This window comes from Perca fluviatilis, chromosome 18 (genome assembly GCF_010015445.1).
Source record: "Perca fluviatilis chromosome 18, GENO_Pfluv_1.0, whole genome shotgun sequence".
NCBI lineage: Eukaryota > Metazoa > Chordata > Actinopteri > Perciformes > Percidae > Perca > Perca fluviatilis.
The window spans coordinates 7,325,307-7,332,412 of record NC_053129.1 but is presented as its reverse complement, the minus strand read 5'-3'; the positions used below and the strand labels follow the sequence as shown (position 1 = coordinate 7,332,412).

The 7,106-nt window shown below is 39.0% G+C and overlaps 1 long non-coding RNA gene across 2 annotated transcripts; it reads left to right on the top strand.

Annotated features, from left to right (window-relative positions):
• Positions 1–877: 877 nt before the first annotated feature.
• LOC120546799 lies at positions 878–4,039 on the top strand. 2 transcript variants are annotated; one of them, XR_005636942.1, is made up of 8 exons: positions 878–1,242; positions 1,397–1,459; positions 1,685–1,771; positions 1,942–1,977; positions 2,363–2,500; positions 2,727–2,798; positions 3,016–3,043; positions 3,968–4,035. It is a non-coding gene; the product is annotated as an uncharacterized LOC120546799 (long non-coding RNA). The 2 variants fall into 2 exon arrangements; XR_005636943.1 differs by lacking the exon at positions 3,016–3,043 and having other exon boundaries at positions 3,968–4,039.
• The last annotated feature ends 3,067 nt before the right edge of the window (positions 4,040–7,106 follow it).

The window sequence follows — 7,106 nt, the reverse complement described above, 5'->3', positions numbered from 1 at the left end:
GTACCAATACAATAATGAATGGCTACAACATGAACGCATGACTCACTCCCATAGTTGCTTTGCAGCATATTTTGATTTTAGAAACTTCAGCCTACATGATGAGTAAGATTTCTATGGGGGATAAGGGAATCTTATTTGTATAGCGCTTTTCATAAGACACAAGTCACCCAAAGCGCTTCACACGTGAAAGGGAGGGGGGTTCATTCACTCCATGCTGATAAGCTACATTTGTAGCCACAGTTTCCCCTGGGGTAGACTGACAGAAGCGAGGCTGCTCACATCTGCACCAACCATTCACACACAGGGATTGGGTGAAGTATCTTGCCCAAGGACACAACGACAGGAGCCAGGATTCGAACCCCCGACCTTCCGATCATGAGACGCCACTGTCACCGTTAAAGTGAAGGTTTGGAGTAATTTCACCCTAGGGTCCTTTGCACCATGACCTCGAGCCAAACACCGCCCCAGAAGCTTTTTTCACCTGGGTCGAACATTGGGAGAGTTAGCGTAGAGTAGCGTTATCAGCTGAATAGCTTAGCGCAGGGGCTAATGGATCCGAAGTGTCTCTTAACATTACCCCACTAATAATGCCCAAAATGATACCAAACGTCTACAGTAGTACAAATAGGTTATGCACTCATAAAACGATAGATTGTAAAGTTTGTAAGTACACCAGAAGTTTATGTAAATAACACTTGAAGCCTGCTGGCTTCTGCTCTCTGCTGTTGTTGTTGCTGCTGTAAGACGAGTGCTTAGGGCCGTCTACAAATTACAACACCGAAAAGAGATGCAACAAAAATATTTTTTAATTTAACTTATTTTTTAAAGTAAGCGCTGTAGAATAACTAGCAGGAGACAAGTTATAATTGAGGTAAGTTTGGAGACATTACCTTATTTAATCATTAAATTAATAGGTCATGAGAATAAATGATGTTTCTCTGCCTTCAATGGCTCAAGAAGGCAATCGGCTCCAGAAAAAAACCCTGGGGAATTTGAATTTGGGAGAAATTGGCGAAAGAAAATTGCGTTCACAACCAGGTATTCCTCTGCAGAGCCTTATCAATGGGCTTTGGAGGGTTGTAGCTTGCGTTCACAGCTACAGGAAATGTCTTTCGAAGAGTAAGGTCACTGAGTGGTGGGTGCTATTTTGATCTAGTGATTGAAATTATTGTTTATTCTTTATGTAACCTCTTTCTAGAAATCCCTCAAATGAAAAGTGACCTCACCATTATTGCTCAAAAGGTAAGTTCCTCTGATTTAATTGCTTTTTAAAATTGTTTCTCAAGCAGAGCTGTAGAGACTTGTGATGTTGGGCTGATTGATAGTGTTAATTATTTGATGTATTTGCACTTTAATTTATTGAAGAGAATAACTATATTTTTCTTCTATGAACAAGACTGGAAGGACTCCTATGGAGGATCTAGATTCCTCCTTCTCGACTTTTGGAGAAGTGCAACCGGTGAGTAACCCCCTTGCATTTTTATTTATGTATTTAGTTTACTTGTTACTCAAACAGAGCTATATGGATTTTTATGATGTTTGGCTGATTACTTTTGCATGTAACTTTAATTTATTGACATGTTTAATGTTTTCCAAGCCCCCCCTGTAAATAAGAATCTATAGTGGCTTGCTTGGATGAATAAAAATTGTTGAAGAGTTTTACTATGTTTCTTTCTTCTCTAAGACTCCAGAGAGGAGACCGAGCCCAGAGGAGACCGAGCCCTTTAAAGAGAGTCCCATGGTGACTGAGCGCTTTCGAGAGACACCACAGGTGTGTGTAACCCTTTTTTAACTCAGATTTTTCTGTACTTATTTTACTTAAGGCTCCAACCGAGCTATAGGGATTTTTATGTTGGGATAGTTAGTGGTAATATGTAATTTACTTGCCCCATATGCATAAAATTGTTGAAGAGTTTAATAATGTTTTTCTTCTCTAACAAGACTGCAGCAACAGCTGAGACCTCAGCGAAAACACAGGTGAATAACATTATGTAGTAAGGATGGGTATAAACTGTGAGCTTTGTAGGAGCCAATTAGTGTTATAAGTGACAATCATCCTTTCCTCCTGCCCCCCTTCGCTCCTCTCCACCCACTGTCTTTTCTCCTTCCCTACTCTCCATCCAACCTCCTCCTTTCCCCCCACCCTGTCCTCCTCCTTCTCTCCTTTAATAACGTTTAGGGCAATGATTAATTTGTTTCATAACTTTATCATTAATCTGCATTTATAAATATCATTAATCTGCATTTATACATAAACACCTATTAACTATTTGGAAGCTAAGCATAAGAATTAATAGGAAACATGAAAAAGTTTCTAAAAGTTGCAAATAAATTAATATTGTGATGTGAAATTATTTTTCAGATTGAAGTTAAAAAGGTCTCTGGGGTGTTTTGCCAGGCAGAAGCGTGGAAAGCAGCCCGCCTTGCCACCTCTGCTACTGCCATGGTGTGGAATCTGCTGCTGGGCACCTTTTTGATTTGGAGAAAAGCAACCTGAATGGTACAAAACAACATGTTTCAATCTCTCCTGTCCTTGAAAAAAAACAAGACAGTCATATTCTGTGGAATAAATTATGTTTGTGTGCGGGCATACCATCGCTTTTTTACTTGGCATTTTTGTATTTCCTTGCACCTCAAGAAAACGTGATGTGTATATAAAAAAACTCTTGCTTTCTCCACCTTCATTTTACCCCCCTTTCATATTAATTTTGAAATATTACTTTAAGGTGGGAAGCCAACCAGAGGGGATGGGGAGCAGCTGTTCGCCCTTGACCAAATTAAAAAGGCAGCCATTATTGGTGAGTAAATGCATAATTTGTTGAGAAGGGAAAACAAAACTTTTAAGACTTTATAAGTTTACCACTTTAACCATAGCCTACTTGTATCAATGTTTATTAGGCATCAATGGAGACTGTATAAGATAGGGCACCCATTATTGTTACTGTATCTGCTTGGCACCTATAATACTAATTCATCGCTTGCTCACTTCTTGATCCTACCTTTCCTCTTCTAAAGCCACATTTCTGGGGTATTGCGCTGTAAGGTGTGTATACCTCTATTTTGTAGAACATATAGTTTTGCAAATAATCTCATGGCATATTGTTGTTGTCTGAAGTGTTAATAAATAATCATATTCACCCCTCCTTCACCCTTTATCCCCTCTGTCCTGTGTTTGTGCCTTATTTTGTCTATACCGGTAATTGATTTGCTTGATTTTAATGCATATCTTATTGCTCTTCGAGTAAACCTAGCATGGCAGCTCGCCTGTAGAATGTGTGTGTGAATGGGTCAATGGGAGGCCATTGTAAAGTATTTTGGGTACTGTTGGGTGCAGGAAAATGCTATAAAAGTGTAGCCCATTGACAACTAGATATGTTTACATGTGCAAAATTTCTTACATCAGATAAAAAATTTGAGGGATTGGAAAATCTGAATCAGTTTACATGGAAACAAATAATCTAATCATGACGTGCATAAACATGCACCAAGCCTTATTCAGAATAATAGCATTTTGACATCCGCAGAGCGGTCTTAATTTCCCTAAAACAACTGCAGAAGTTGTACTTCACCTGTGTTTGAAGCAAACCAAAAAACGCGGGAGTGGCTACATTTTTCCTATCCATGAATTTTCTCTGCTTTGGATGCACGTGATTGACCGTGTGACTGTTAACAATGCAGTCCCCATGACGGACACGTGCATATGAAAGAACGATGCCGCTAAAAAAAAAGGGGGGTTATGTTTCCAATCAGAATTTCTTTCAGATATAGCAGAATCCAATCAGAATCTTCCAATTGACGTGTTTACATGACGCATTTTTTATTATGATCAGGCCTTTATCCAAAATATGTGTCCAATCGCAGCTGTACTGTAAGCACTTTGGCTTCCTGATGAAGCACTATATTATTATTATTATTATTATTATTATTATTATTATTATAATTGTCTTATTATTTTTGTCTTCTGTAGATGCTACATTGAAGAAGTGGCCGGCAGCCAGCCGAGGGCAGATAGACACATCTATCAATTCGAAGCTCACGGAGCTTTTTTTTTCTTTTCAGTTTTTTGTCTTATTTTTGTTCTTGTACTATTTGATTGTTCTTAAGTAAATAAATATTGTAAATTTCTACATTTTGGGCTTTTATTTATGTTGCCTATGTATGTAGCTATGGATTTTAATAATTTTACTAATATATAGGTAAACATATAGGTGCATATATACGTGCATATATGTGTACACATATGTGCATATATGTACATATAATATAGGAAAACAGCCAATTTTATATGTCACATATATTAAAAACCTATATTAAAACCTATATTAAAACATATACAGTACAGGCCAAAAGTTTGGACACACCTTCTCATTCAATGCATTTCCTTTATTTTCATGACTATTTACATTGTAGATTCTCACTGAAGGCATCAAAACTATGAATGATGTGGTGATGGTGCAGTGGATATGACACATGCGTTTGGTGTGAAAGACTTGGGTTCAATTCCCACTGTGATACACCAACCACTGTGTCCCTGAGCAAGACACTTAGCTCCTAGTTGCTCCAGAGGTGTGTGACCTCTGACATATATAGCAATTGTAAGTCGCTATGGATAAAAGCATCAGCTAAATGCAGGCCAGCTGACAGTCTTGCCTGGGCCCGGGACGAGATCTTAGATGGGCCCCCCCCTCGCGGCCAGATCTCTCCTTTTCCCTTGCTCTTCCTCTCCTCACATCTCTCACTGAAATTAAGTGTGTAATCAGTCTCTGATCCATCCTGCTCAGACTCTCCGACAGGGCAGCGAGCCCCCCCGCATCACTCTCTCTCCATCTCTCTCTTCTCTCTCACGGGTAGCCTGACTCTGTCCCTCCGTTTGGGGCAGCGGGCCCCTCCCGCATCACTCTCTGTCACCTGACTGCAGCTGGATCTCTCTCTGTCTCATCCTTACTGATGGAGCTACCAAACTCAACTGTTTCTGCCGTGCAACGTGTTGTGTCAGGCTTTTATACAAGCTAATGGACGTTAACATTAGAGCTGGCCTGTTAAGTTACGTTACAAGGCTCGTAAACGTTTGGGCGCTTGTTTCTTACCTTGCTTCATTTTGACAGTTCCAGCTTCACCTTCACCACCTTTTTTAAATATTTGTTTAGAAAATCTCTAAGGCCTCTATTTTCTTCTTCTCTTTTCTTTCCTTTTCCGAGTCCGACTTGTGCTGACCGGACATTTTGAGCGTATACGAACTTCAAATCAAGTGACAATATCAAATTTTGATCAGTGGCCAAACCATTTTTATGTTGGGGGTGGGGGGGTTCTTGACCACCATTTCCAGGACAATTAGGAAGAAAACAAATAAAACGCTTTTATGTAATTCAAATATTATGCTACATATTTTTTTCTACAAATAGGCCTATTTAAAAAAAAGATTTTTAATTCTTCCATAATTTAATGAGGGCCCAGTTCTGCCCCTACTGTGGGCCCGGGACAACAGACCCGTTTGTCCCCCCCTATCGGCGGGCGTGGCTAAATGTCTTATATTTTAGATTCCTCAAAGTAGCCACCCTTTGCTTTTTTTGATAGCGCTGTAAACCCTTACAGCTCAATGAGCTTCATGAGGTAGTCACCTGAAATGGTTTTCACTTCACAGGTGTGCTTTGTCAGGGTTAATTAGTGGAATTTTTTCCCTTATTAAAAAAAAAAGCAAAGGGACGCTACTTCTATCTAAATCTAAAATATAAGACATGTTTTCAGTTATTTCACACTTTTTTGTTAAGTACATAATTCCATATGTGTTCATTCATAGTTGTGATGCCTTCAGTGAGAATCTACATGTAAATAGTCATGAAAATAAATAAAAAAAATGCATTGAATGAGAAGGTGTGTCCAAACTTTTGGCCTGTACTGTATGTTTATATAGGTTCTTTCCATGGCCGCGCCCGTGCTTTCGTCCCTGGCATCCACCTTCCCACTTCCCCATTTTCCCTAATAAAATAACTTTTGCTGAGCTCTGCATTTGGGTCCGTTCTGTCCTAACTGGCCGAATTTTGACAAGTTGCGGTAGGGAACAAATGCTGGCCCTCTTGTGATTGGTCATTTCCCACACGGAAGCCCAGGAAGGATGGACCTGGGTCTTGACTATAGAAAGCCAGGGAAAAAGAGGCCTTGACGAAGACAAGAGGAGGACGGTTTATGAGGTAAGTTGCTGTTTGCTAAAGCTAAAGCTGGTTATATCTTATTTTTTAGCAAAGCGTAATATTAACTTTAGTTAATGTTAGCAGGCAGTCAAACTTTAACGTTAAAATCAGTGTTTAAGTAACCTTAACGTTAATTGCCGGTAACATTAGCTCCCTATGTCTGGCTAGTAAGTTAACCTAACGTTAACAATATATTACGTTTTAAACTGCAGCATTGTTAGGCTAGCGTGAATAGTCTATGCCACAGAATAAAGCAACATTGCTAGACTTTGTACATTAAGTATTAATGTTATATTACTTTTTCTTAATGTTATCCACAAGTTGAAGGTAACGTCAGAAAATGGCGGACCAAAATGAGGTGAGAACCTTATTCTCAATGTTCAAAATGTAGTTTTACATTTGTTTTAATCGTTAGTTTATGGCGTTGTTTGTTTCTAATGAGATGTTTGAATTTCTCCCTAATCCTCCAGGACAATTTACACAAGATGGCCAACAATCTAGTGGCCATGTTGAGGACCACCTTGGGCGGTGAGTTAACATTTTGAGTTAAATAACTTAACCCGGCTATGTGTAGTCAAGGCATCAGTGAATGTCAGCATTGTGTAGCATATTAGCTATTCTTGTAAATCATGTACTGTCATACAGCACATCTATTCATTAAGATATTCACTCACTCACTCACTCACTCGTCAAAAGTTTTAGAACACCCCAATTTTTCTAGTTTTTTATTGAAATTTCAGCAGTACCAGTCCAATGAATAGCTTGAAATGGTACAAAGGTAAGTGGTGAGCTGCCAGAGTTTAAACAAAAGTAAGGTTACCCAAAACTGAAAAATAATGTACATTTCAGAATTTTACAAAAAGGCCTTTTTCAGGGAACAAGAAATGGGTTAACAACGTAAAGCTGTTCTGCAGCAAT